Genomic DNA, 18,612 nt, shown 5'->3' with positions numbered 1-18,612 from the left:
CTTGACTTCTATAATGAAGACCAAAAAGTCCCCAAACCCTAAGATGTCCGGCAGAATATTCAATTATTTGCTACTTTAAAATCTGGAACTTTATTCCTATGGAATGCCCTTTAAAATGAATCCAACCATGTTGATAAAGCTCATTAGTTGGATATTTCTGTTAAAATGATCAACAGTGATTATCATCATTAACATCTAGAGCTAACAATGAGATGTCTTTCATTGTTCTCGTCTTTCAAAGCTGTTATTTTCAATCTGTCTAACACATACAGAGAAGCAATATTTCATTGTTGCACATTTGGGAGGATATCTTGGTATCGGGAAAAACTAGAAATAACCTTTAAAAAGAAGTCTGTTATGGAGAAAACGTTGGAAATACTAACAATGTACAGCCAGATCCTAAATTTGTGCTAGAGTCCAGAAGTCCTGTGATGTGTATTTCCAGTTGCCTTACCGCTTACTAAATCTCCTATCACCATAGCCACCCTTCCTGGCTGCTTCTCAAAATATCTTTTGTACACACAGACAGGTGCTCTTTCTCTGTCTTTGCTGCTTTTAAAGGTTGCTCTGTTCTTTTTTCTTTTTAATCTCTTTTTGTCATTACACTGGCCTCCTCAAATGGAGGATGAACACATCTGGTTCTAAGATACACCCTAAATACCAAAATACCTTGTCTAAAAATCACTCCACCATTAAGCAGTTCAGCAATTCTGGCTTGAAAAGTATACTTCTCAGAACCATGAGTACTTGCACATTATATAGGTACCTGGTGCACATTTGATCATGTGTCAGGTAGTCATATATTTTGCTCTATGTACTATAAACTGGTGCCAAGCCCTCCTGAAATCTGACTAAATTCCTGTGACCTTCTTCCTAGATCTCCCCGAACTTGACCCTTGTTTTAATTATACAGCTAGTTACTTTTTCCCACACCTCTAATGGTGCGTGCACCCTAGGGGGAAAAAGAGGGGGTTTTGCATGTGTAAATGTGCCAGGTACTAATACATAGTGAAATCCTAATGTGGGAAAATCAGTTGTAGTTTTAACACATTTTTACCATTTACAAATACTAGTGTTTACCTCAGTTGGATAAAACTACAACTGCCTCGTCCACACTAGGATGTTACCATGCGTTAGTTACCACGTGGTAAAAAAAACACCCTTTTTTTCCTAATGAAGATAAGTGTTCTATTAAGTTTTGCTTGTTGTTTCTACCTCTCACCTCCACCACTCACTCATGTAATATACTCATATTCTAATTCCTACCCAGGGTAAGCTATGTTTTAATATGGACTGTGTTCTTTCTCACTCTGTTGATAGCCTCTCAGCTTGTCATCTAATTATATAATCATAGCCTCATCTATAATCCATTATGAGATATTTTTATGGAGGATAGCATCATAACTTTGAAGGAGTCTTTGATGGCACCTTTGATTTTCTTATCCACCCTTGGGGGTCCTTAAGGAAGGAGAAACTCTCTAGGAGTCTGGTTATGCTCTTGTATAACTCTACATTTAGCTTGGCATGTGATGAAAGTCAATTTAATTTCTACTTCTTCAGGCATCCTAGCCTGCTGGCTAATCTGCTAATTGGGTTGGAGAAACAGGGTGGGGGAAAGAAAGGGGAGAAGGGATAAGAGTGGGTGAAATAACACTTTTAGATTTTACAGTGGAAATAAGTAACAGGTCCATGGAGGAAAAGGGGGGCTTTCTCTGACCTCTGAAAGGTCAAGGATTGTTCAGACTTGTTTAATCAAATTAGAAATACTCTCCTATCCCAATAACCTGTGGTTTCATTTCTCTTCTATTCTCTACATTAAAGACAAGCTGACTTTCCTTTGAAACATGTGTTCCTCTGCCAGTAATTACCCAGTCACTGACATCAGTTTTCTAGCTCTTCCTATTTCTCTAGCACTTTGTTCTATTAAATGAAAATGTTATTGCACTTTTGAATAATGTATCAAGATGCATAAATTGTAATTAACTCTAGTAAAGGAGAATCATGAGTAAACACAGCATGCAACCAATGTCTATTCAGTATAAAGCATTAACATGTAGACATAATGTACAAGATGACATATAATAAATGTACCTACAGGTGAATTCAATAGGCATGATTAACACTACAATTGTACAAGAATAAGAAAAGTAAAGGGGAAGATATCAGTCCAGCTGTCAACTATTTACAGTACAATTCCAGAAAGTATTTCCAGATAGAATGCGTCTCCATTAAGCCTTTACCCATTTAATAATCAGTATAAACCAGTCAATAATTCATATCTGTTAAAGAGGAGAACAAGGATAAGAGGAAATGACAAGAATGTATCAGTCTTATCTCTTTATAGGTGACAATGAACTGGATTCAAATTAATGCCTCCAGTTTGGACAATTACCATGCAAAAGCATAGCTGCTGGGCTTGAGCAAAGAGCAGAACATCTTTGGGGTGGAGGATGCTTATTTAGAAATAAGAAGTTGTGCTAGGAGACACTGTGTGTGTATCTTCAAAAGAACTTAAATTGAAAAATAGTATAGAAAAGACAGGATCTAAAATTATCTTAATATGAGCTTGAATGGATTTTGGAAACATATAACAGACATTTCATAGAGGACTGTAATATCTTCCTCAGAAAGTACATGCGTACAAAATGTCTTGGTGGGACAAGTTACAGAGGACAGAAAAAATTGTATGAAACAAATAATTATATGGCTCTAGAGGAACAAGTGTTGATCCAAGGCACCTGATAACAGAGGCTGGTATAAGAAACTGCCCTGCCAAAAGGCCTGAGAAAAAGGGACAAATTGGAACAGAGAGGATGTATTCTTTTAGAAATGTAGGACTACAACCACCATTAATGTGTCCACCCTCATCGCCTTCGGGCTGTGTTTCACTTCTGGGCATGAGATCATTCCTTCATGTTTACTGCTCAAGCACTAGAGTGCGGCATGTCCCTGCACAGGCACAAAATGGAATGTGGGAAAGGTTTCCTACGCATGCTCCCAGATTTATCCATGTTTTGGGGCCAGAATCTGGCAAATAGTAAAGAGAGGGATATAAAAGTACAGATTATCTTAACACACACAAAAGTAAAGCCAAATAAATACAGTACCTGCCTGTAAGTCGAAGTCTGGCGCTCTGTACACTTCCTCAATATTTTTCCTCAGGCTTGGATAGTCATACAATATTTTTCTGAAACTGTCCACTGAAAGAGAGTACATTCTGCATACTATAACTGCTCTCACGGTATTAGTCCTTTTCTTAGTGCCCAGTAGACACATTTCTGGATTGAGGGAAAATGTAATTTAAAAAAAAAATCGATGAAACACTTTGTGGGGACTGTAAATCTTCTCTCCCTTCCCTCACAATCTTCCTTTATTTTCTTGATGAAAACTTGGAAGTTAGTTGAAGACTGAATGAATACCAATGCAGAATAAACATCATAATCCACACTATATAGCTCCTTATCTGTATTCAAATGATTCAGAATATAACATTTATCACATTGCTTTTCAAAGAGCCTTCAATTTTGTCCCTAAAACATGATCCTCATGGAAGAAAAGTACTTAGTCAACTTTTCATTGTTTAAAAATTGTGGTATATTTGAAGAGGCTGAGGCAGCATTCGACACTGGCTAAATGGGCAACTACCTAAAACACCTTTTAAAAAAAGGCAGCGGAATATTACTGTGACTACTGCGATCACCACACATGCTAAACCGGAGCCGCTCGTATTCAGCTGTGAAGTTTCTGGCCTTGCTCTCCTCCTCCATCACCTGTCCAAAGAAGGGACCATGTTTTTGCTCAGTCATGAGTGGAAGGTTTCTTTGGGGTCCAGATGTTCATAACCAGTGCAAAAGATTCTAGCACATGTTTGAGAACTAAAGATGCCCACTGCAGATGACTGAGCAGATGAAAGGGCATCATCTGGGAAAAAGTAACTGAAACAGAGGACTGGATATGTTGCTCAGATGGGTGGAAGCAAAGGAGAGAGTAACTGAAGGGTACCAAATCCAATCTTTGCCTATGGCACCTAGGCATAATACCGGTTGATACCATCAAAATAATTCTACACAGGGTTATGCAGATGATAATAAAAGGACAAGTATTTAATCCAATAGTTTTGCAAAATTCAAAATACTTATGCACTCCCTATAAATGATCTTGAAGTCAATCACTTTCAATACATACCATTTTCCAGACTATTAAGGTATTCCTTTGTGATAAGAGAATTAGCAGAAAAGGTAGAAAATTTCACCTTACTAATGTTTAGGATAGTAGGTAAAATCTTAGTTACAAAGAATCCCAAGGCACATTGAAATTCCAGCAGTCAAACAATGGTTCAAATGAGTCAAGTTTGCAGATTTTTAATATAGAAGGCATATAAACTGCAGTCATTGGTACAATAGGAATCCATGGAGGAAGGACCATGATTTCAAGTAGTAAACAAGATCACTGACATAGATTGTGTCAAACCCAGGGTTATTATTTGTGGGAGAGGGACACGTGTGAGTGTGCCTCCTAATGTGAAAAAAAATTTCTCAATGGAAATAGTATTAATTTAGGGAAAGTAGGGCTAAAAATAGGGAAACATAATAAGCTGTATTAGGTTAAACAAACATTTTGGATAGAGCCACATTTATTCATTGTTGCTTTGCACACATCATGAGCCTAATTCTCTTCTCATTCATACCAATGTAGCTCTATTGAATTCAGTGGAACGGTGCCAGTTTATACTTGCTGAAGATCTAGCCCACTGAAGCTAAGAAGTGTGTTTGTATCTTATAAGAACACAAATTCACATGTGTATTCTACCTATAAACTGCTGTTCTGTGTTAAAAACAAAACAAAATCCAACCCCAAAAAACATTGCTACCATACATGTGTTTGAAATAATTGGTGTAGAAGCCATTTTGCCTGTTCTACAGACATGAAAGGCTACAATATCAACATAAGACATTCAAAATAGGCAATGGGAAAAACCATCACTGGCATAATAGAAACCAAAGATGTTAAAAAGAATGACAATAAACTTGATTATTTTTCCTATTTTTCTTGGTCCAGATCTTGAGGTGCTGGGTATTTTTACATCCAATTACTTCAATAGGTGATGCAGCAGCTCATCTGACAGCTATTAATAGGAACTTAACTTAGGAAATGTATAAAAGGAAGATTGTTTTGGTTTACTTGACTGTATTAATGTTCTCCCTAGTATTCTCAACTTGAACATGATAGTTGCAATGCAGTAGTGGCTAAAGAGGTACATCAAAGCAAATTATAGGATGTTTCATTCATTTCAGCACACAAGACTTCCTGCTTAATCCATTTTAAGCTTCAGCAAATAACTATTTCATTTATTACTCTAATGGTAGTAATTGATAAAATGTTGAACACTCAGTTTACCTTGGGTCATTACTGTACTAGATGACTCTCTACAGGTGCATGCATACACACAATGTATACATGGTGATATCCATATGATGAATTGCATTTATCACATACTTTTTGACCACCTCACCTGCAGCCTGTCCACTAAGCCATTTCCTGGCCTTATTCTCACATTCCAAATTCCTGAGTAGCTTCAAAGAGTGAATATTGAAACATTTTATATTAGCTTGCCTGAAAACTGTCTCCACTTCCTATTATACTGCACAACTGTCACGCCTCTGAGTGCACAGGTACGACAGATAAAAACCTGGTAATATTCAGCCTGGTTCCAGTGACAAGTTTAAGGTGTATTTTAGCTCATGTCTAGTTAAGGCTGGGATTTGGGAGAGTGAATTTCAAGGATGTGTTGATAATGTCTTGCTAGACAAAGGAATCAAGCAAGGGGATTACAAATGTAAGTGTGGCTATGAGACCCTTCAGTCTGAGGACAAACATTACTGGCTGGTGACATTGCTCTTAATCTCTTTAAAATGCAGACAGGTACGATGAATCCTCCTCCGCAAGGAAAGCTCTGCCCGCCTGAGAGTCCAAAACCCACCCCTCTGAAAGGGATTCTTTGTGGTGGAAGCAACTGTGGAATCCCCCCACCCCTCAATTTATATAGAATCTAGTTTCTCAAAAAGGGAGCATGAGCAAGTCATATCCTTGGACAGACTTTCTTGTGATGATACCTTTGAGCCATGTCTATATAAGGGTAAATAGCAGCAGCTGTAGAATCTGTGCACACCTCATCTTGCAGACTTACAAATGTTTCCTGACACCTCAGAGACCCAGGACTATAATTTAGATCAAAAGATTTTTTTATTGTTTGAAAGCCAGACTCATATGTAAGTACTACAGCAATTTCAAAACTCTGGAATCCCTTGTTTATTTTTAATTGATTTTTTTAGATATGAAACAGCACTTGCAAAATGTTATTTCTAGTCATCATCTGGTTCACAACATTCAGTCCCTTTTGTAAGCATTCTCAAATAATCTTTCAAAACTTGTCTGAGAATCTTTCATTTGGAATGACAAGCTCAGGATAGCCCGTTAGCTCATTGCTGTTTCTACCCCACTTAATGTAAGATGTACTATATCAAAGGAATGCTTTCAAAGACCTATTTGGTTGACTATCTTAGAACCAAAGTTCAGGGTGAAATTTTCAAACCTGCCCAGCACTGGCCTACCTTTGTTCCCTCTGAAGTCAACAATCCCACCCTCAATCTAGGCGTCAGCAAAGTACTGTACTAGGACTATAAGAATTTAGGAATTGCCATGCCAAATCAGAATAGCATCCTGTCTCCAACAGTAGTCATTACAAGCTGCCCTAAAGAAAGGCTAATGAAACCCTGCAATAAGCAGTTATAGGATAAGATGCCATAAGGAAATTTTCATCCTCTCCCCCATCAGTTAGAGGTTGGCTCAGGCCCTCAGGTCTGAGGATTCTTATCTGTTCCAAAACTGTTTTTAAAATTCTTACTATGATATGGATATTCTTGTTACAACTATAATTTACTTGAAGTTTGTTAGATTAGATGTTCTCTTATTACAGAATGTACCCTGTTTGCAGAGGTTTCATAATTTATTGCCTGATTATGCCCCTGAGCAGCATACACAATTCCTATTGACTTCTATCAGACTTTCACACAGAGAACATGACAATATAATACAATACTTCTGAAGTACTTTCTATAACTATTCATGACTGTGTCTACAGTGTGTTAAGATGTAAACTAAAGAATGGAAAAGTATTCCCAGTAATTCCTTTTGTCATACTGCTATGGAGACAAGAAGAACTCACAGCATTCTGGCTCAATTTACCCAAAAGCAAGAAGGCAAAAGATGTGCTAGTTAAGTCCAGTATATAAGCACCAGCTGATAAAGGCTATACAGTGTTCTGGGGTGATAATGATGAGTAGTGAAACACTGACCCAAACCTATAGAAGGGGGAATCTCCAGATCTGGAATATCTCCAGAAAGATTCAATTTCCTTATAACCTCCTGAAAATGTCTGAGTAAATTCATAGTGGTGTGTCCCTCCCCTGTAGATGCACGCTGAAAAAATGGGACTGTGCCCAAAAACAGGGCCTGTCACCCTTTCTGTTCTGAAAGATTATAGCCTTTAGTTGTTGCATCTGGATAATATATGTTGGTCCAGTGAACTAGCTTCTAGGCAATCCACTGGACCAATGACTATATGTCCCTGTTCTGAGCAGAACCAGACCTCTGGGCTAAAAAGGATCCAAGGTGAACTCTTCAGTCTGGCAGGTTGAAATTCATAGTGACAGAGAGCAGGTTGGGTGGAAGCTACAATGTCGGTCCCAAAGCAACATGAGGTGGGTGACACCACCAAAGCAGAGGTTCCTGAATTGTCACAGGGGGAATAATTGTTTCCTTGAAGGATAAAAGCTGTCACTTCAAGAAGGTAGCCTTGGAGGGGTATGGAGGCACTGGCTTGCCCAAAAAAACAGGCAGCAAGTGTCTGTGTAAATGAAGATTTGCTGATCTAGTAATAGGGCTAGAGCCCTGGACATATGAACTGAGACTGAGAAACCTAAATATTTTGCTCACCTGGGAGTTTTGAATCACACTTAGATTCATGATCTCTGAGAGGATGGAAGTGGGATATTGCTGTGATTTGCTGAGAAAGTGAAGACGTGTCAGGTACTGGTGAAGTTTTCTGGGAGATCAAGATGGGGTCTGAATCACCACAAATGATTATGCATTTACAGTAGCACTAAGATATAATGCATGTTACCAGGATCTTGGTTGGTAAATTGGGGACCATGGAGAAGCAAAGTGGATAAAAATATTTCTTTTAAATCCTCCACAGTGAAACAAGACACTGGTGGACCAGGCCCTTTTGAAGTTCACCAAGCAAAACAATGTCCCAGGAATATGGAGTGAATAGACATTGCAAGTGTGTCCCCATGGAAGTTTGTGTTTGCAAAGCCTCTTGTTAAGGATGTCTGGGTTCAAAATATGGCAACAAATCCCAATATTCAGGCATGAAAGGGATCATGGAGCTTTTTTAAAAAAAACTCACCTGTCCCCTTTGGTAATGGGAAGAATAGATCTTTGGGTCAGAGGAGATCCTGCACTTTTCCATGGGCAAAGAGTGTTTTGGCAGAGACTGAAAAATGGGGTTTCCAAAGACAATTCTACATAATAGTCCTTGTGCGCCACTCTAGTTGTACAAATCCCAACAAGTTTCAGAATATGCACTGCCTTCTCCCTGGAACAGGCAAATACATTCTGCCAGTGAGGGTGGAAAATGGTTTTTGGTGCCCCCTGTCCCAGAGTGGCTGCACTAAAAAGAAAAAGAAGCCAGCCAACCAGTGGAGAAAAAAATCCCACAATACAAAATTGGTTGAGCCGCACAGTGGCATAGAACCTCCTGGAAGTTGGCACCCAGGACACCCACCCTGTTTGCCTGACCCTTGAACCAGCCTTGCCTCCTTTCCTCTTCTGTGTGAGAATAGAGTTGGGGATAGGATAGGGTTGGCCTGATCTCAGCAGGTAGCTTTTTTGGAAGGATCAGAGGCTGGAAAAGGGAGGTCAGGTGAAAGAGTTTAATCCGTTCAGTCTGTGCAATGCAAGATGCCCCTGCTAAGAGGTTCTGGAAACCTGACAAAGAACAAACTGTTTGGTTATGAAAGGAAGAGGAGGACAAGGAGGAACTATAAATAATGTGCAAAACTCCTTTCGCTGGGAACTTAGCTTAAAGGAAGACTTTGGCGAAGGGTGATGAGGAAGAATTTCTTGTAAGGCTCACAATGTCTCTGTGACCTTTTCAAGGTTCTTCTTCTACCCTCAAAAGACATTGGCTAATTGAGATTTTTGTGCTTACCCTATTGTGTTTCAGCATCTGAGCCACATGTGTGTACTGTGAAATAGGATATAGAAACACCTGGAGATCTGGTAGCAAGCCTGGGCCCTTCAGAAGAGGAAGAAGTAGAGGTACCTGAAGCAGTGGAGACGGTGATGGCCCCAGAGAGAAACTCCAGGACAGATAGAAAGAAAAGGAGTACTTGTGGCACCTTAGAGACTAACCAAATAAATTTAAGTGTATAAAATGCTTGTTAAAGTGCCAAAATCTGGCTTCAGTTATCCCATGGTAACCCCAATTACATTAATAGATCAACTTCTATTTTGAATCATCTCTGATATTCCACACCCTTGAATTCTATATGTGTATAACCATAGGTAAAATTTAGTCCAAAGTGTAAAGTGCATTCTGGAGTGTGCTTTGTGTGTGACATGATCTGTTTGATTTATGCCTATAACTCAGATTTCAAATTAAAGAATTGTGTCCCTTAGTTAAGTGCATATTTGTTCTTGATTTGCTAAATGGACTTTGTACTCTCATTTAGTTTATCGAGTACAAAGTAAAAAAGCAGGTCTCCCTATATCAGTTTATGGAGGTCAGTGCATATTATAATAAATGCTGGGTAGTGCTAATGTTCTATAATAATTATAGCAAAAAGGTTCCAGTAAAGAAGACCAAACTAGAGCTATGTTTTGAGGGAGTTTTTAAGTTGCCACTGGCAAAAACAAAACAAAACTGTTCTTGTAAAACAAAAATCAGTACTTTCATACAGCTCTAAAAAGCTTTCCAAACAAAGGAGTCAATCAGGAAGCTTTCTTCCCTTATGTTAGTAAATTATTATTTTAGTTATGCTGTTTGTAATATGTATAACTATTCACTGCAAAAGCAAAATAAATAAATTGAAAAGGTATTACCATTTGTCTCTGACCCTTTATTGCCATTTTGTCTTCTATTAAAGCAAAGCAGTGAGCAAGACTAAATGCCTAAAAATTGAAATAATTAATTAACTTAAAAATGGAAGCTATAAAGTTTCTATTTAGTGATCTGCTATATCATTTTGAATGCCCATCTCCTGTGTCTAAATAACAGGAAAGACTATGCCAAAAGAGGTCCCCAACATTTGTCAGGACTAACTACTTCACTAAACTTAAAGCTTTCACCTCTCGTGATTAGTCAAATTTTGCTCTAAATGGGATTAATTCGGGTGTATCTGTGAAGAAGATTGTCAGGGTGCACGTCCCTCTTTTCATCTGTCCTCGGGTCTTTTTTTTTCCTTGCTGAATTTAAAATGAAGCTTGAGCTATAATCTTGCATGGCAGATACTGGATCATTCCTTTGATAAACATCTAAAATGCTAATGAATATGGGCTGCAGTTCTGAAACAGAGAAGCAAATGATTTGACAAGAATCTGGAAGGTTAAAAAAAAAATTCTGACTTAAAAGAAGCTCTTTTTGTTCACATTCTGTATTGTTTCCCCAAGAAATTTTTTTTTTTTTTTTTTTTTGCTTTGCAGAAAAACTGAAAATCCTACTACATCAAAACGCGGAAGCATGAAAAACTGATGAGCTTTCAGATTGTCCTCTTTTGCATGCAAATCATATCAGAACTTCTCATTAGCATAAATGCATGAGCAACTCTAAATGCTTTTAATTTCCAATCTCAGCCAGCAGAGGAGTAATTTGTCACTGTCAGGGTGAAAATCTAAAAAGAAAAAAATAGAGAGAGAAGGACTCCGTACTAAATTGGAATCATATAAATTTTTGATTTGCTAATTGACTGATGCTGCAGTTCAATCAACTGCCTTGAAGGTGTAAATAATTCAATGTACAGTCAGAAATAAAAGCATAATGTGCTTCTACTGAAGGCATATTAGCATTCAGTGCAGCAGGACACACCTGACCATGTCTTTTTCATAGATACCCCTTTAGTGAAATGATAACTATGCTGGCAAGTGCACCTACACTAAAAAATGAAACAACCACTCAGCAAACTGTAGACTTTCAAATGAATATATTTTTGTGCTAGGGAAGAGATTTTAAAATATTTTACAGCAAATATTCCAGTAAGTCAGATCTAATTCTTTCAAGAATGGTGGCATACACTTGTACTGTACCAATGCAATTATAAGATACAGAACGTGCACCAATAGAAATCTAACACTTCTGTTAACTTCTAATTATTCTGCTTCCTTCATCAACTGCTTTAAATGTCACATGCAAAGTGTATTTATTGCAAAAACACTACTTATTAGTGTGCATATGCTAAGGGTGTGTTGGAAACTGTGCAGTGTAAGGGATATATAGAATAGATATGCCTTGAATGATTAATAACGACTGATTCCTTCTGGCCCTCAAAAAACAAAAAACAAAAAAAAAAGCTATCCACCTCTGTTATCCCAGAATAGGGTTCATGTATGAAATAAAGACAATAAGAAAATGATTCACGTTGTGTGAGACACTTTGTCCAAGAAGCTACAGATCAGCAAGATCAAGAGTTCCTATCCCCAAGAATAGAAAATAAAATGTCTAAAGGAGAGTACTGTTAATTATCCAGGCAAGAATCTCAGTTTGCATATAGATAAAATCCCTTTTTCCCTCCCAGCCTAGGTCTAGTATCCACTAGAACTGCTACAACAGTGCAGCTGCACCGATGCAGCTGTGCCACTGTGTAGCATGTCTGGTGAAGACACTCTGTGTTGACAGGAGAGAGCTTTCCCATCGTCATCATAAAACCACCTCCGCGAGAGGTCGAGAGGAGAAGCTCTCCTGCCGACATTGCGCTATTCACACTGGCACTTAGGTCAGTGTAACTTATGTTGCTCAAGGGATGGCTCACTCACCTCCCTGAGCGACATAAGTTATAAGTAACAAGCCCTAAGTTACCAAGTAAAGGTGATACCCTGCTTTCTTATGCAAAGTGACCCATTGCACATTGTGAATGGATCAAAAGATGGGTGGGAAAGCTGCAAACTGGGCAAACTAGAAATGACTGGCTATAAGATGGAAGGTCAAACCGGGCAAACTACAAGTTACCCCAAGAAATGCAAGCCACATGTTTTCACCCCAAATTAGAAGCTACATGTTTGGTCAGATCAACATCCTTCTCTATATGTGGAAAATGTCTCATGTTCTATTTTAAGTCCTAAATAATGTGAAATGGCGCAATCCAAGAATGTGTTGAGCATGTCCTCCAAATTTAGAAGATAAAGAATTTTGTTGGTTTTCATTGTAAATAATCATTGCACTTTTATGAAGTAATATGAATTGTCTGGCACCAGGAAGAAGGAATATTAAAAGATATAAGCCAGGGTGTGATTTTGGAATATTAAGAGAAATTGCTTGAAGTGTGTATGTGAGTGGGGTAGGGGCTGTGGGAATACAACTGACAGCAGGATCTGCTAATGAAATACAAATCTTGAAACAAATCAAACAAACACCCTCCGATAAGTTTCAGAGTAGCAGCCGTGTTAGTCTGTATTCACAAAAAGAAAAGGAGTACTTGTGGCACCTTAGAGACTAACAAATTTAAGGTGCCACAAGTACTCCTTTTCTCTTTGTGAATACAGACTAACACGGCTGCTACTCTGAAACCTGTCATTATGCAAGGCACTGAATTTAGCTGTATGGAGTGGGAACCCTCCGATAAGAAAAGGATTGAAGAAATTTGTTATACACTATTGCCATCTACTGGGTAACAACGGAAACAGCGGAAAAACTAGGAGAGCTGAAATCCGAGTGCTCACTTGGCACTGATCCAATAGAAATCAGAGGTGGCTCTCTCCATCAAATCCCTGAAATTTGGATATTTTAAAACAGAAGTCACCATGTGCTCACGAGAGTTGACTGAGCCTAACAAGAAGCTGCAGGATCCTAAGTGTAACCCATGCCTGGAAAAGCTGTGTAGAATGGATTTTCCCCCGTACCAAGGTTAAGACGAGAAGAAGTGATCAGATTTCATTTCAAAGATTGTATTTACCCTTCTATTTTTTGAATATAAATAACTGTAGGTTATCTTGCTAAGTTTGCAATCACTAGTTAGACCACAAGTAACCATGTTTCAGACTTCACTCCTTGGTAGGTCCAAGAAAATTGGTCTAAGAGAGATTGCTTTGAATATTCTAAACTTGTTCCATTTAGACCAATCCGTTCAAACAGGAGTAACTACACTCTCTTAAAAAGTGCTTTAAAGACAAGTGCATCCTTGGAACTGTGAAATATGTTAGAAACTGAAGAATTGATGATCATAAGTAAATATAAGACGAACTCTTGGTAATATGCACTGTTCCTTGTTATAACTGCTAAGCCTCAAGTCCAGTCTTACTTGCAAGACTGTATTGGGTGTGTAGTACATGCCTAGAACATTGGTTGTGTCTACACTTGAGTGGTGAACTGGTGATTGTATATTTAATGTGATAGCGGGTGAATTAATAAATTGTTGGTTGGTTAAGAATAAGAGTTCTAATTTGAGAAATACCGTTCAAGCTAAAAGTTGACCTGAAAAGAACCCAGTATTAAAATCAGTAAATTAGCACTCCCTGGACTCAATAAACGGGGGTTATCCTGTTGGATTCTATTACATATTGGCTATAATTCATCCAATTGGCAAACCTAGTTTATTTGTCTTCAGCTTTAAAAATCTAACTGGCACCTCAGTAAATTAATAAAAATTGACCCTTTTTCATGCTTACAGCAGGTACTTGCAATAGTTTATAATTTACAACACAAGAATGATATTTGGTTTGCTTTTTCTTCAGCATAAACAGAATATTTCAAAAAACTATCTTTTAGGTTAATATTTCCACCAAACTATGCATTACCTTTTAAATCAATTAAGATTTACTATTCATCTTATGGTTGTATAATTTAACTGTGGTACCAACAATCTAGCTGAATAATTAAAAAGGCTCTTGAATATGCTCAAACCCTCCCATGGAACTTGTATAAGGAAGAGATGTGACTTGACAATTCACTTTGTGCATCAGGAGCATTGTAACATCCACCAGTCCATGTGACATGAAAATCAAATATGGATATAGGGACCCAGAGAAAGACTAATCACTTTGGTTGGAATCTGTGGAAGACATATTTCAGTCAGTAAAATCTAAATAGTCATCATTGTACTATTTTTCTAGATTGATGGTGCAGAAGATAATTGTCATATCAGCTACTTTTTATCTGTTCCTTGCATTTATTCTTACTGCTCTACCTCTGCGCTCTCCACATATCACCCCAAATGGAGATTGTTTTTTTTAAAAAAAGTAAAATATTTAAAAAATATTTGATTAACAAAGTATCCAGTCAGCTCTTGTTCCAGGCAGATTTAAATTGCTAGTAACACAAAAAAATCCAGATTTCTGATCATCAAGGGCCAGATCCTACTTATGCAAGATTCCCATTGACTTCAATGGGGGCTTAATATGAATAAAGTCTGTAGGATTAGACTCCGGGTGTTAAACTTAAAATGTGGTGCAGTGTCTGAATCTGCTTCCATTGAGATCAATGAGAATTTTTCCACTGACCTAGTGGGAGCAGGATCATGCCCTCTGCTTATTGTAAACTGCATATTTTCTTTTAAAACAATATTACAATACAAAAGGAAATAGCCAAGGGTCTACGGGATGTGAGCTATCATGGGCTGAACACAGGTAATTTGTTGAGTACTAAGTCATCCTTGTGAAAGATGCTTGACTGAGGCTCATAAAGTATAATTACTCATCTGAGATTTTACTTCTTTGAAGTTTTCATTTGTCTGGATTCTGACTCTTGGGTCCTCGCTTCCCAGTGCCAGATGGACTGGAACTCCTCAAACTCTTTAAGGTTTTCTGGAATTTCCAAACTCTACTAAAAGGTAATACAGAGACATGGATCTCACTGAGAGGCAACCTGTCTCCTGCTGTGAGCTGAGACCCAAAGGTAAGAAGCTATTCAATAAGGTATCTTTAGAGAAAAATATTTCTGAAAAGTATATTTTTAGGAATGGATTTGCTTGTGCCAGAGTGGCAGGTGTTTTCCAAAAACCCTCGCTGGTGGGGACAGGAGGGGGTGAACTCTGGATTCTCCTTCAAGAGCAAGAGGAAAGATATGGAGGTACAATTATTATATTGTATACACCAGTGCCTAGAGCCCCCAATGTGCTATTCATTATTCATACACACAGTAAGAGACAGTCCCTTCCCCAGAGAGCTTACAATCCAAATATACAAGACAGAAGATGGGAGGTGAAACAGATACATAGAAGTGAAGTGACTTGTTCAAGGTTACACAGCTGGTGAGTTGCAGAGATGGAAACAGAGCCTAGTCTTCCTCAATCTCATACCCATCCACTGTACCATGGAATTCATCCCTGCCCTGTGACCCTTTTGTGCCATCTGCAACCGCACAAAGATGTTATAATGCAGGCAAAAGTCCCTCCTGCAAAAGAGACCCTCTGCAGGAGCTGGCAGAGTTGGCTCAGCACCAATTCAACCTTCTACCACACACAGGAGGCTTTCAAAAAGTGAGCTAGAGGTAGGCAGAGTGTTGGGGATAGCAGTCGGAGTGGCCAGGGTGTTCTTACCTCCCAGTAATTTTCTGCTTCTTGAGGTCCACTGCAAAAAGAAAACAAATTAAGGCTGCCCTCAGGCCTACCCAAACTTACACAAAGGGCAGAGCCATTTTCTGGCAGCCTGAGACTAGGGAAGACACAAGCCGTTTCCCTTCTGCTAGCCACAGCACTGGTGCACGGTTGAATCTTACCCTAGGTTGCCTCTTCTCCTTGGTTATGGAAAGTGTTTCGTTTAAATGGAAACACAAGTTTCCCTGACTTGCACTCTTTCTTTCTACAGGCTTGTTCTCACTGCAGGTGAGAATAAGGAGGAATTTGTCTCTGACAGCCCCTTATTACAATACTGGTAACCCACCTCTGACAGGTTCACTATTCAGAAAAGATCAGCTACTTTGTGCTTTTAGTTAAGCAGCACTACTCACCATGAAGAGGAGAAAGGGATCTGAAAGGAGAAAAATAAGACCAAGCATAGAATGAAACAGTGGGTAAAAGCCTTAGGATCTCATTCAGACTGTGAACAAACAATTAAAACCTTGCTCTAAATGATTAAAGCACCAACAGACATTTCAGGCTTTTTAAATTTAAAACAGCCCTTTAAATGTGTGTATTTTTTTCCTTTTTAATCCCTTATTATTTAGCTGCCTCTAGTTCTCTTGTGACTTGTACATCATTCAGGCAACAACTGTGAGCTAATCATTTGGACACAGTGGAAGACAGATTTGTTAAATAGGGGAAATTCAGTTTTGCTGTAACTAATTATTGGTTAATTCTGTATTTTAGTAGCTTATATGGAACATAGTATCTTCTGTGAACAAAGTTGTAAATGTTACTAGATATTACCAAGTATTTTACAATAGCTACAGAGAAAAATACTTCCAAAAAGCACACTCAAGAACAGATCTCCTGCACCAAATGGCAGGTGTTTTCCAAAAAACTTGTGGGGAGGGTGAATCTCTCATTAAGTTGGGGAGCTCTGAGTAAATTCCCCATCAATATATCTCGTGTTCTGTTTTTTTAAATGAAACTGAGAGGGAGAATAAGTAATAGCATCAAATTCTGCAACCAGTTCAAAGCCAAAGTAAACACATTTTGTGAACAGGATCTTCACCGCGTTGGAGGAAAGGACAATCTTTCCCTTCAACCATAAAGCACCAGCAGAGCTACGCTGTGGCTGTTTTTAGAGCCTTATGGGTGATGTAGCCCCCTACTAAGGACTCATGGGTATTGGCCAATAGCTGAGAGCACCCCATAGGCTCTGGCCATATCCATAGCACTTATCCAGGCCACAGCTCTGCAATATCTGGGTGGCTTTCCCACTCCTGTTCCAGACCTAAAAGGTTCAGTCCTCCAGCTGGGCCCCAGATAGTCCACACCTTGTAGGGCTATCAATGAACAGAAGAGAGGGAAATTAACACAAATGAATCATCTCAAAGTTGTATTAAGGGCTTCCTTCAGAGGGCATTCATCAAGCTGTGGCCCCAAACTGAGTTCATAGGAAATAGAGGGGAAATAGTTCCTTCACAAGGTGACTCAGCATCAGGGCTGGCTGGCTGTCATCCATCAGGGGCTATCAGACAGCAGTTATCCAAAGAGCTCCTGCCTTCAGCCAGCCCTCTCTCCTGGAACTGAAGTTCTACTCTACTTCCTGATATACCATCAACTGAGCTGGATTTCCCCCTCTTAAGGGCCTCCCACCCAGACATCTATCACAGGTATGAAGGGGCAGTGACATCTGACCTTACATCAGCTCATTAACCCTGTGCTGGGTTTGTATACCTCCTCACATCACTCATTTGCTGCATTTCATCTTACCTTACGTTGTAAGCTCTTGTTCTAGGGGAGATATCTTTCTAAATGTTTGTACAGCATATAGCCCAATGGGTCTCTGATCCTGCTTGGCACCTTTGGGTGTGATTATGATGTAAACATATAATAATTTTTTTAAAACACCCTGATAGCTCCACTGACCATACTCTTGCTATCATCATGACTCCAATCATGTGAGCACAATAGCATGGAGAAAATTGTCTTGAAGCAATACTCAGTGATGTATGTGGTCTCGCTTCCACTCTATGGCCTATTGTTATGATTTTGCTGTAAATAATATATTATACTGTATCTAATTTATTTAACAATCTTAATTTATTATTTTCAGCTTGTCAGTGTGTAATACTTTGTGATGCAAAAATCCAGTACACTGCAGCCAATTAACTTCCAGGGAAGTGGCCAGTGCAAGGGTTAAACAATATATAATGTTTAAGGGTGAAGTGAAGAATTGCCCTCTGGAAAAGGTACTTAAAGTGTTACAGCAGGCTTAGATAATAAATGCTTGCCTTGCTTGCCACTTACTCACAGTTCCCCAACGCAGTGTACCTGGAAATGCTAACATTAGTAGCATCAAAATAGGGCATGGAAAGGAGAACAGGTGTGTTTAGGAGGCAGTGGGCTTACCCCAGATTCTGTGCTGCCTTAGCAAAGGAATAGATATCTTTAATTAAATAAACATATAGTACTTCTGCTCGCTGGTAGAAGCTTCTGGCACACAGTAGTGCAGCTAATGGGTGAGGGTCTAGTAGTTCAGAATGTGGAATATAAATGAGACAGTACACAAACAAACTTAGTACTGCTCCCTACATAGCCCTTCATTTCAAGCTGCTTAATAGATTTTTTTGTGGGGGTGGGGAGCTTACTTGGATTATCTCTCTTTAACCAAGGAGTGCTATACTACTACACATGCTTTCCCACATACAGGGAGCTCTCTTAGCCAGGTACTGACTTGTAAGCTGGCAGTCATCCTAGATCTGGGGCTGATGAT

Source organism: Lepidochelys olivacea (genome assembly GCF_965140295.1).
Source record: "Lepidochelys olivacea isolate rLepOli2 genome assembly, chromosome: 3".
Classification (NCBI taxonomy): domain Eukaryota; kingdom Metazoa; phylum Chordata; order Testudines; family Cheloniidae; genus Lepidochelys; species Lepidochelys olivacea.
This window is presented reverse-complemented; position numbering follows the sequence as displayed.